The 13,401-nt window shown below is 37.2% G+C and overlaps 1 protein-coding gene across 3 annotated transcripts in view; it reads left to right on the top strand.

Annotated features, from left to right (window-relative positions):
* Positions 1 to 2,454: 2,454 nt before the first annotated feature.
* The window catches only part of fig4a (FIG4 phosphoinositide 5-phosphatase a), a 128,352-nt gene continuing 117,405 nt past the window's right edge, over positions 2,455 to 13,401 (top strand). The window contains exon 1 of one of the 3 annotated variants that reach the window (XM_079830466.1): positions 2,455 to 2,770. The gene's annotated coding sequence lies outside the window, so the exon portion shown is untranslated. Of the gene's footprint in view, positions 2,771 to 6,377; positions 6,420 to 13,401 lie in introns of those variants that run through there. The other 2 variants (XM_079830467.1, XM_079830468.1) reach the window with 2 other exon arrangements.

Genomic DNA, 13,401 nt, shown 5'->3' with positions numbered 1-13,401 from the left:
GGATGCACTTTTAGGATGGACGGATGCAGTTTTATGATGGATAGATGCACTTTTATGATGGATAGATGCACTTTTATGATGGACAGATGCACTTTTATGATGGATAGATGCACTTTTACGATAGACAGATGCACTTTTAGGATGGACGGATGCAGTTTTATGATGGATAGATGCACTTTTACGATGGACGGATGCACTTTTAGGATGGACGGATGCAGTTTTATGATGGATAGATGCACTTTTATGATGGATAGATGCACTTTTATGATGGACAGATGCACTTTTATGATGGACAGATGCACTTTTATGATGGATAGATGCACTTTTACGATGGACGGATGCAGTTTTATGATGGACGGATGCACTTTTATGATGGACAGATGCACTTTTATGATGGACAGATGCACTTTAATGATGGACAGATGCACTTTTAGGATGGACGGATGCACTTTTATGATAGACAGATGCACTTTTATGATGGACAGATGCACTTTTAGGATGGACGGATGCACTTTTATGATGGACAGATGCACTTTTATGATGGACAGATGCACTTTTATGATAGACAGATGCACTTTTATGATGGACAGATGCACTTTTATGATAGACAGATGCACTTTTAGGATGGACGGATGCACTTTTAGGATAGACAGATGCACTTTTAGGATGGGCGGATGGACTTTTAGGATAGACAGATGCAGTTTTAGGATGGACAGATGCACTTTTATGATGGACAGATGCACTTTTATGATAGACAGATGCACTTTTAGGATGGACGGATGCACTTTTAGGATAGACAGATGCACTTTTAGGATGGGCGGATGGACTTTTAGGATGGACAGATGCACTTTTATGATAGACAGATGCACTTTTATGATGGACAGATGCACTTTTATGATAGACAGATGCACTTTTAGGATGGACGGATGCACTTTTATGATAGACAGATGCACTTTTAGGATGGACGGATGCACTTTTAGGATAGACAGATGCAGTTTTAGGATGGGCGGATGGAGTTTTATGATAGACAGATGCACTTTTATGATGGACGGATGCAGTTTTATGATAGATAGATGCACTTTTACGATAGACAGATGCACTTTTAGGATGGACGGATGCAGTTTTATGATGGATAGATGCACTTTTACGATGGACGGATGCACTTTTAGGATGGACGGATGCAGTTTTATGATGGATAGATGCACTTTTATGATGGATAGATGCACTTTTATGATGGACAGATGCACTTTTAGGATGGACAGATGCACTTTTAGGATGGACGGATGCAGTTTTATGATAGACAGATGCACTTTTATGATGGACGGATGCAGTTTTATGATAGACAGATGCACTTTTAGGATGGACAGATGCACTTTTAGGATGGACGGATGCAGTTTTATGATAGACAGATGCACTTTTATGATGGACAGATGCACTTTTAGGATGGACGGATGCAGTTTTATGATGGATAGATGCACTTTTATGATGGACAGATGCACTTTTATGATGGATAGATGCACTTTTACGATAGACAGATGCAGTTTTAGGATGGGCGGATGGACTTTTAGGATGGACGGATGCACTTTTATGATAGACAGATGCAGTTTTAGGATGGGCGGATGGAGTTTTATGATAGACAGATGCACTTTTAGGATGGACGGATGCACTTTTAGGATAGACAGATGCACTTTTAGGATGGGCGGATGGACTTTTATGATAGACAGATGCACTTTTAGGATGGGCGGATGGAGTTTTATGATAGACAGATGCACTTTTAGGATGGACGGATGCACTTTTAGGATAGACAGATGCAGTTTTAGGATGGGCGGATGGAGTTTTATGATAGACAGATGCACTTTTAGGATGGACGGATGCACTTTTAGGATAGACAGATGCACTTTTAGGATGGGCGGATGGACTTTTAGGATAGACAGATGCACTTTTAGGATGGGCGGATGGAGTTTTATGATAGACAGATGCACTTTTAGGATGGACGGATGCACTTTTAGGATAGACAGATGCACTTTTAGAATGGACGGATGCAGTTTTATGATAGACAGATGCACTTTTATGATGGATAGATGCACTTTTATGATGGATAGATGCACTTTTATGATGGACAGATGCACTTTTATGATGGATAGATGCACTTTTAGGATGGACGGATGCAGTTTTATGATAGACAGATGCACTTTTAGGATAGACAGATGCACTTTTATGATGGACGGATGCAGTTTTATGATAGACAGATGCACTTTTATGATAGACAGATGCACTTTTATGATGGATAGATGCACTTTTATGATAGACAGATGCACTTTTATGATGGATAGATGCACTTTTACGATAGACAGATGCACTTTTATGATGGATAAAAGATGAACTATCTCTTTAAAGGAACCGAACACTCGTTTGGCTCAGTGTATATCTGTGTGTTAGTTTAGCGTTGGCTCTGGTGTGGATGGTCAGTGTTTTCTGACCTGAGCTGCCACTGGACGTCCATCATGGCTTATCATTCTGAATAAACAGAGCGACTGAAACACAGAAACACACAGACTCAGCCAAAGATCAGACCTCGGCTTCACTGAGCAAATGATTTGGAAATACCAGACTTGACCTGCGTGTGACTGACTCGAGTTTCTTCAAAAGGAACGGCTGTCGGCGTCTTTAGCATCGCAGAAAACCTTAAGAACATCCCTAACAATAAGGTTTGATTGATCATGTGACTCTCATCTCCACTGTGATTGGTGGTTGTCAGTATGCGTCAAAGGTACAGATATTAGTATTTCAATAGGTTGGTCATTTAACATTATTTCTGTTAATGAAGTATGATTTTTACCGTTAATTTACCGTAGATTTTTATAGTGTACACGTAATTATTTACGTGTTATGAACTGTAAAATAGACAGTTCAATGAAGTCCCGTAAAATCGAAAATATTGCTACCGTATTTTTTACAGTAAAGTTCTGGCAACCAGCCATTTTTTACCGTAAATATTATGGGGATTTTTTTTTTTACAGTGTGGTGTTTCCATCACGAACTGGGGCTTCGATCATAATAATGTTGATTTTTCCAGCTGTATTTACACTGTTTTATCATAATTTATATTGTTAGGTTTATTAACTTGCCATTTTGGGACATTTGGAGTTCATTTTCTACTCAAAATGACACATTCACACTAAAATAATCTATTGAATGTGTTTTCAAGTATTAAAGTTTAAATGAGTATCACGTACTTATATTATATAGATATAATAATATCTATTGCATTATTTACTTAAAGCTACTTAGAAGTAAAACATACATTTTTAAAAGCGTGATTAAATTCAATGTTATTTGAGTGATAAGTTAAGTAAATCTAACTAATTTAAGTAGATTTGACTTAATATGTGAAATTAGATATAATGAATATATTGAACTTAACATTGTGGTAGAAGTGAAATTTACTTAAAATAAAAGTTATTCCTACAAGTTATTTTCTTGAGTGTAGTGTTACATCACTTAAAGTGTATAAATAAAACACACAAAATTAGATAAAATAATAACTTTGTGACACATACGTTTATTGTATATACACTGTAAAAACTCATTTGTTCAGTTTACTTAATTAAATTGTGCAAACCCGTTGCCTTAATTCAATTAAGTAAGCATTACTTACTTACTTAAGTTTAAGTTTTGTCAACTTAATTCTATCTGGGATCTGAGGAAGTGTACTCCCAGAGTGCATTGCGGCATTAATAAATTAATTAAAAAATGTACTATTTTTGGCTTTATTTTACTATTTGTCTTTTGTCAGTATAACCACAATAACGACAGCAAATCAAATAAAGGTCTTATTAATAATAATTAAAGAAAAAAAATCCTTGTTACTATTGTTGTGTTTTGCATGCTGAATGTTGAAGTGTGTGTGTGACACACTCATGCATGGTCAAATTATATTGTGTCAAATATAGAGGGATTATATCAACCCAATTAAAAGGTTATGCCATAAATATTAGCAATTTTTTTTAAAAAAAGATCATTATTTGACATGAAATATAGTTACGTTATATATCATTAATGGAGAAATATTTTATATATATATACTACACTGAAAAAATAATTCATTGAATTTACTAAAAAATTTTATAGTAAGTGGTCGCAATCAATTTATTTTATCAATTTAAACAAAAACACATGCAATTCCCATAAAACCATTTCATTTTTTTTAAATTAAGGTCAAAAAACTACATTTAAATTATTTAAACAAGCACAAATTAATTATGCTTAATTTAATCGGGCCATAATATTTTTTTTTCAGTGTACTTCCCTTCTTTTGATATCATACAACTACACTGAAAAAAATTATTCGCTGAATTTACAAAAAAATTTTATCGTAAGTGGTCGCAATCAATTTATTTGATCTCAATTTAAACAAAAACACATGCAATTCCCATAAAACCAATACATTTTTTTAATTACAATAAAAAAACTACATTTAAATTATTTAAACGAGCACAAATTAATTATGCTTAATTTAATCGGGCCATAACAATTTTTTTCAGTTTATGATTTCTAGTAGCATTGCTGCATTAGTAGGAAGTTAATTACTATAATATGAATGAAGTTCCAAGTGCCCAACCATAGGGAACACTGATCACAATTATGGTGAGAGGAAGTGGAGGAAATGAGTGAAAAGTCTATACAAAATTGCCCGCCTCGAAAACACTTTGCCCGCCCAAAATGGTGCTCAAACCAGTCAAGTAATGTTTACTTGAGTTTTCTAAGTAACGAAGGCATAGCATGCAAATAGTTCAGATTACTTAATTGTTTTAAGTAAGTTCAACAAATGATTGGACATTAAGTAAAGTTGACTAAAAAAGTCTTAGTAAGAACAACTGTTGGATTTTACAGTGAAAAACTCGCATATAGTTAAATATTATGCATGCAACTGTTGTTTAACCCTCTGCTGCTCTTCTTTTAGGGGTTGCATTGGTCATCTTCACGGTCATAAGTGACCAGACACCTAAAAATTAAACTTCCTCCACCCCAGTAAAACCAATGCAATTTATTTTTCTTCAATAATATTTTTTCTTTTTACTTTTCTATTTTGAGATGATTTGATGGTATTTTTTAATATTTATGCAATAATTATGATCTATTCTTGCCATTGAAAATTATTTAAAAACATTTTTTTTTAATTATTGCAGTATTTCAGGTTAAAATAGAGACTAGGCCTTCAAAATATATATATATTTTTTTGAAGGCAGATTAGCGCCTCTTTTGGAATTATTTAAGAAATCCTGCAACCATGTGTGTAACCACTAGAGGTCTCTGTGGAGAGGCTTGAGAATTCACTAGTTCTCTTTTGAACACATTTAATTATTTTTTTTTTTGATGGATTTGAATATATATTTAAAAATCTCTATTATAAAGTTTTAGATTTTTTGTTGTTGTTAGAAATATAGATTTTTTCTGTGAATTTGTGTTTTTGCAGATTTCCCATTCATTTCCTATGGTGGTCATTTTTGACCGAAGAGCACAAGTGGGAGTGTTTTTTTACGACCAATTAGCATGCTCGAATCATGACCCCAATTGTTTTGTGTTTTTACATACCTAATGCTAGAAAAGTCACCAAGTTTCATATCATTCTGATGAAGCTGTGATTTAAAAAAATTCCAAATGTGGTTCATAGGTTCAGTTTTTCATAGGTGTGTGTGTGTGTATAAGTGTGTGTGTGTGAGTGTGTGTCAATATCACACTCTTGATGTTTTAGAGTGTCACCCCTTTACTGCTGTGTACTTTTTTTCAGCATTAAGGCCGATTTGTAGATTGTACACACAAATATTCAGTGAATTTTTGTGTTTTTGCAGATTTCCCATTCATTTCCTATGGTCGGTCATTTATGATAGAAGACAATGAACGCTACTTTTTTTTTACAACCAATTAGCATGCTCGAATCATGACCCCAATTTTTGTGTGTGTTTACAAACCTAATGCTAGAAAATTCACCAAGTTTCATATCATTCCGATGAAGCTGTGATTTTTCAAATTTCAAAACAGAACATTTTACGGTCAGAAATGACCAAAGAGCACCAGAGGGTTAAAGCAGGAGGCCGTACACACACACACACACACACACACACTCACACACACACACACACACACACACACACACACACACACACACACACACACACACACACACACACACACACACACACACACACACACACACACACACACACACACACACACACACACACTCACACACACACACACACACACACACACACACACACAGTGAGACAGAAAGCCGAGGAGCGTCTGGTTGTGTTGTGTGAGTCCTCTATCAGCTGTTTACTGTGTTATCATGGTGTTGTGCTGACTGAAGGACACATCTGACCTCAGACCGACAGGAGGAGTCGCAGCAACTACAGGTCTGGAACACTTTCAGTTTTAGGAAGAAACATGAACAAAATCTCAGGGGGAGAAATCGAGAATACATTCAGCCAAAGTCACGTGATTTCAGCCGTTTGGGTCGCCAAAGTCACGTGATTTCAGCGGTTTGGATCGCCAAAGTCACGTGATTTCAGCAGTTTGGATTGCCAAAGTCACGTGATTTCAGCGGTTTGGGTCGCCAAAGTCACGTGATTTCAGCCGTTTGGATCGCCAAAGTCACGTGATTTCAGCAGTTTGGGTCGCTAAAGTCACGTGATTTCAGCTGTTTGGGTCGCTAAAGTCACGTGATTTCAGCCGTTTGGATCGCCAAAGTCACGTGATTTCAGCCGTTTGGATCACCAAAGTCACGTGATTTCAGCAGTTTGGATCGCCAAAGTCACGCGATTTCAGCAGTTTAGATCACCAAAGTCACGTGATTTCAGCAGTTTGGGTCGCTAAAGTCACGTGATTTCAGCTGTTTGGGTCGCTAAAGTCACGTGATTTCAGCTGTTTGGATCGCCAAAGTCACGTGATTTCAGCCGTTTGGATCGCCAAAGTCACGTGATTTCAGCAGTTTGGATCGCCAAAGTCACGTGATTTCAGCCGTTTGGGTCGCCAAAGTCACGTGATTTCAGCCGTTTGGATCGCCAAAGTCACATGATTTCAGCGGTTTGGGTCGCCAAAGTCACGTGATTTCAGCAGTTTGGGTCGCCAAAGTCACGTGATTTCAGCCGTTTGGATCGCCAAAGTCACGTGATTTCAGCAGTTTGGGTCGCCAAAGTCACGTGATTTCAGCCGTTTGGATCGCCAAAGTCACGTGATTTCAGCAGTTTGGATCGCCAAAGTCACATGATTTCAGCCGTTTGGATCGCCAAAGTCACGTGATTTCAGCGGTTTGGGTCGCCAAAGTCACGTGATTTCAGCCGTTTGGATCGCCAAAGTCACGTGATTTCAGCCGTTTGGATCGCCAAAGTCACGTGATTTCAGCAGTTTGGATCACCAAAGTCACGTGATTTCAGCGGTTTGGATCGCCAAATTCACGTGATTTCAGCAGTTTGGATCGCCAAAGTCACGTGATCTCAGCCGTTTGCATCGCCAAAGTCACGTGATTTCAGCTGTTTGGATCGCCAAAGTCACGTGATTTCAGCGGTTTGTATCGCCAAAATCACGTGATTTCAGCGGTTTGGATCGCCAAAGTCACGTGATTTCAGCAGTTTGGGTCGCCAAAGTCACGTGATTTCAGCCGTTTGGATCGCCAAAGTCACGTGATTTCAGCGGTTTGGATCGCCAAAGTCACGTGATTTCAGCGGTTTGGATTGCCAAAGTCACGTGATTTCAGCGGTTTGGATCGCCAAAGTCAGGTGATTTCATCTGTTTGGATCGACAAAGTCACGTGATTTCAGGCGTTTGGATCGCCAAAGTCACGTGATTTCAGCGGTTTGGATCACCAAAGTCACGTGATTTCAGAAGTTTGGATCGCCAAAGTCACGTGATTTCAGCAGTTTGGGTCGCCAAAGTCACGTGATTTCAGCAGTTTGGATCACCAAAGTCACGTGATTCAGCAGTTTGGGTCGCCAAAGTCACGTGATTTCAGCCGTTTGGATCGCCAAAGTCACGTGATTTCAGCAGTTTGGATCGCCAAAGTCACATGATTTCAGCGGTTTGGGTCGCCAAAGTCACGTGATTTCAGCGGTTTGGATCGCCAAAGTCACGTGATTTCAGCAGTTTGGGTCGCCAAAGTCACGTGATTTCAGCCGTTTGGGTCGCCAAAGTCACGTGATTTCAGCCGTTTGGATCACCAAAGTCACGTGATTTCAGAAGTTTGGATCGCCAAAGTCACGTGATTTCAGCAGTTTGGGTCGCCAAAGTCACGTGATTTCAGCAGTTTGGATCACCAAAGTCACGTGATTCAGCAGTTTGGGTCGCCAAAGTCACGTGATTTCAGCCGTTTGGATCGCCAAAGTCACGTGATTTCAGCAGTTTGGATCGCCAAAGTCACGTGATTTCAGCCGTTTGGATCGCCAAAGTCACGTGATTTCAGCCGTTTGGATCGCCAAAGTCACGTGATTTCAGCAGTTTGGATCGCCAAAGTCACGTGATTTCAGCAGTTTGGAACACCAAAGTCACGTGATTTCAGCAGTTTGGATCGCCAAAGTCACGTGATTTCAGCGGTTTGGATCGCCAAAGTCACGTGATTTCAGCAGTTTGATTCGCCAAATTCACGTGATTTCAGCAGTTTGGATCGCCAAAGTCACGTGATTTCAGCAGTTTGGATCGCCAAATTCACGTGATTTCAGCAGTTTGGATCGCCAAAGTCACGTGATTTCAGCAGTTTGGAACACCAAAGTCACGTGATTTCAGCAGTTTGGATCGCCAAAGTCACGTGATCTCTGCGGTTTGGATCGCCAAAGTCACGTGATTTCAGCGGTTTGGATCACCCAAGTCACTTGATTTCATCGGTTTGGATCGCCAAAGTCACGTGATTTCAGCAGTTTGGATCACCAAAGTCACGTGATTTCAGCCGTTTGGATCGCCAAAGTCACGTGATTTCAGTGGTTTGGATCGCCAAAGTCACGTGATTTCAGCGGTTTGGATCGCCAAAGTCACGTGATTTCAGCCGTTTGGATCGCCAAAGTCACGTGATTTCAGCGGTTTGGATCGCCAAAGTCACGTGATTTCAGCCGTTTGGATCGCCAAAGTCACGTGATTTCAGTGGTTTGGATCGCCAAAGTCACGTGATTTCAGCGGTTTGGATCGCCAAAGTCACGTGATTTCAGCCGTTTGGATCGCCAAAGTCACGTGATTTCAGTGGTTTGGATCGCCAAAGTCACGTGATTTCAGCGGTTTGGATCGCCAAAGTCACATGATTTCAGCAGTTTGGATCGCCAAAGTCACGTGATTTCAGCAGTTTGGATCGCCAAAGTCACGTGATTTCAGCAGTTTGGATCGCCAAAGTCACGTGATTTCAAACAAAAAAACAAACAAAAATAACGACTTTATTCAGCAATTTAGCTTTAGCCTGTTAGCGTTAGCCTTGTAATTCAAGGCAAATTTAAGTATTTATCAATACAAACATTTAGCTTTATCCTTGCTAAGCATCAAATCATTGAACAGTTCATATTTTATATCATTCTTACATTTTTTAGTGTCGTTGGGTTGCCAGCAGAGCAAATTCAGTCCTGTCACTCATCAAAATGGCGTCTGTCATGAACATTTGTGTTTTTGCAACAGCCAAATCCACTTGTTTAGACTTTTAAATAAATGTTACTTAAAAAGTATCTCGAAAAGGCACACATCTAAAAAGCCTAGTAAACATTACTCTTGATAATACACGCTCCATTTAATTGTAAAAAACATGTGTTTACAACAATATTATATTAAATAAGTTACTCATAATATTAAGTGAAGTACCAAACATAGATTTATTTGTTGAAAATATATATTTTTGTTACAATTACAACCCCACAGAGTCATTTTTCCCAGCGCAGACACCGCTCTTCTGCATAATGTTAACCACAAAATGACAGAAACTCCTCTCAATGTCCAACATAACTGCACATAACACTAACAACATCTTTCCCTTTACTGAAAAAGATAAAATAACACTTTAATCCCTAAATTTACCTAATGCAGTCACTTGCAAAGCATGCTGGGAACTACAGATCCACTGCCCAGTTAGTTCGTTTCACTCAGCGATGTTAAGTTGACCGAACAAACACTTGTTAAGTAAAGCTGACAATACTCATTTTGAGTAGAAACAACTCAGTAAATCGAAGTAAATTTAGTTACATGAGTTTTTTAAGTAATGTGAACAAGGATGATTTGAGCGCAACTAACAACAGTGAAAGTTTGTGTGTTATGCCCCCTTTAAAATGATTGCCTTTTGACTACTAAAATGTAGGGCTGTCAAAAGATTAATCGCGATTAATCGCATCCAAAATAAAAGTTTGTGTTTACATAATATGTGTGTGTACTCTGTTAATTATTATTTATATATCAAAACACACACAAGCATGTATATATTTAAGAAAATTGTATTATTTTTACATGTAAAATATTTATATTTATTAGGGCTGTCAAAAGATTAATCGCGATTAATCGCATCCAAAATAAAAGTTTGTGTTTACTTAATATATGTGTGTGTACTCTGTTAATTATTATTTATATATCAAAACACACACAAGCATGTATATATTTAAGAAATTTTTATTATACTTCTATATAAAATATTTATATTTATTAGGGCTGTCAAAAGATTAATCGCGATTAATCGCATCCAAAATAAAAGTTTGTGTTTACATAATATATGTGTGTGTACTCTGTTAATTATTATTTATATATAAATACACACACAAGTATGTATATATTTATATTTTTATATATAAAACATTTATATTTCTATATATTAGAGATTATATAATTGTATATACAGTATGCAAATATTTCTTAAATATATACATGAATGTGTGTGTATTTATATATAAATAATAATTAACAGAGTACACACACATATATTATGTAAACACAAACTTTTATTTTGGATGCGATTAATCGCGATTACTCTTTTGACAGCCCTACTAAAATGTAATTTAACCATTACAATGGAATCCAGAAAAATAATTTAAAAAAACCCAGGATTTTCTTTTGTCATGAGATCTGCTGCACTTCTGGAACCAAACCAAGTTTACTGTGTTTTCAACACGTTTTTCACACTCCTATCGCTGTAAATGTGTAATATCTCTCATAATAAACGCATCTCTTCGTCACGGACCCCTCTTCCAGCAGGTGTTTGTGTTTTGCCCTTGTGTACTTGAGATTATCTGCGATTCTAGTCAAAGCTGTGCCTTCGCGCAACGTCTCAAGGTGACGAGCACAAGCCTCGTATCTCACGCAGAGATGCACATCGCCATCCCAGAAAACTGGGTCATAAACTCAGAGATATTCCCTGATCTGAGCACTACTCACTCCAACACACAGGGTTGCCAACTCTCACGCTTTCAGGTTGCCCAACTTAAAGGGTTAGTTCACCCAAAAATGTAAATTATGTCATTAATTACTCACCCGTCAGACCTCCGTTCATCTTCAGACACAAATGAAGATATTTTAGTGTAAATCTGATGCTCTGAAAGGCCTCCATTGGCTCAACTTTACACTCTCAAGACCCTTAAAAGACACTAAAGACGTCGATACAAAGTCCATCTCACTACAGCGGCTCTACAATAACTTTATGAAGACGAGAATAGTTTTTGTGCGCAAAAAAAAACCTAAATAACGACTTATATAGTGATGACGATTTCAAAACACGGCATCATGAAGCTTTGAAGCGTTATGAATCAGTGAGTCGATTCAGCGGTTTGAAGCGTTATGAATCAGTGAGTCGATTCAGCGGTTTGAAGCGTTATGAATCAGTGAGTCGATTCAGCGGTTTGAAGCGTTATGAATCAGTGAGTCGATTCAGCGGTTTGAAGCGTTATGAATCAGTGAGTCGATTCAGCGGTTTGAAGCGTTATGAATCAGTGAGTCGATTCAGCGGTTTGAAGCGTTATGAATCAGTGAGTCGATTCAGCGGTTTGAAGCATTATGAATCAGTGAGTCGATTCAGCGGTTTGAAGCGTTATGAATCAGTGAGTCGATTCAGCGGTTTGAAGCATTATGAATCAGTGAGTCGATTCAGCGGTTTGAAGCATTATGAATCAGTGAGTCGATTCAGCAGTTTGAATCGCCAAATTTCAGCAGTTTGGTGGTATTCACTGTATGGTCATATACCTTTTCACCACTAGATGTGGGAAAATATCACACAGTGAAAATACCATCCAGTGAATATTAGTTTCTGTTCCTCTCAATTCCGATTTCGTTTTAACTCCTACGGTGGCCGATTTAGTCCAAGATTAACATGGCTTCCAGTTCGACCTCGTCCACATTGGACACTAAAAAAATTATACACAGTGTAGCTTTAACTATTTTTCAATTGAATAAATGTTCTATATTTTAGTTCAATAATATTTATTGAATATTTTGAGATATTTTGGTACTAAATAGGCTACTATTTGTGCAATAGATATGGTCCATTAATGACCACTTAAAATATTTTTTCTTCTAATATTTTTATCAGTTATATTACAATTAGTATATTAATTAAGGTTAAAATAGAGAATTCTTATTCAAAGAGGCAAATTAGAGTCATTTTGTGGCTCGAAAAATAATAATTTCCATTTGTTATGCCATTACCCACTGGTGCCTTTATGGCTCTTTAATCAATATACATGCATCTAATCTAGTTGCTCAAAAAAGTATTGCAGTTTTGCATTTTAATAAATATTTAGATATGACCAAACACTATAGATTTATTTAAATGTGAAATTTTCGTGGGGCACAAACGCAGGGTTAGTTGTAACGCGCATGTTTTAACCCTTTCCACACACGCCAGAATTACGAAACTCAGTGTATTTGCCAGTTGCCATTTCAACATTATTTAGAGAAAAAATAGCGGCAAAATTAAAAAATCTCTGGAAGATATCACTGAACATGCATTTAACCATAGCAAAAGTAAATGTCTTACTTAAGTTTAGTTTTCATTTCTGTTTTTCGTGTTTATTTAAATAAGACAAATCTGATATTATTGTAATCTTCTATCTGTTATTTATCAGTTGAGATGTTGTTTAATGCTGATCTAACAGCAGAAGACACGAGCAGCAGATGGAGTGTGTGTTAACACTGCGTTACAATCAGCCCCTATTAGAAATATGACATTATACTTTTATGGATTATTTTGCGAAACCATGAGAAAAGGGTGAATAATGTCTGAGAGTTAATGTTCAGAAATGATTTATTATTATGTTTTGAACTAAGCTGTATTTAGCGATGTGTTTGGAGTCAAACTCAAAAATGCTTATATTTTTAATGATTAAAAAATGCCATTATTTTATTTAAAAAAAGTTAATAATTGTATTTTGTTGACAAAATATTTTAGTTTGTCTTGTA

This window comes from Gobio gobio (assembly GCF_949357685.1).
Source record: "Gobio gobio genome assembly, chromosome: 12".
Taxonomy (NCBI): Eukaryota; Metazoa; Chordata; class Actinopteri; order Cypriniformes; family Gobionidae; genus Gobio; species Gobio gobio.
Note: the sequence above shows the minus strand (reverse complement) of the source record. Positions and strands in the feature narration are given on the sequence as shown.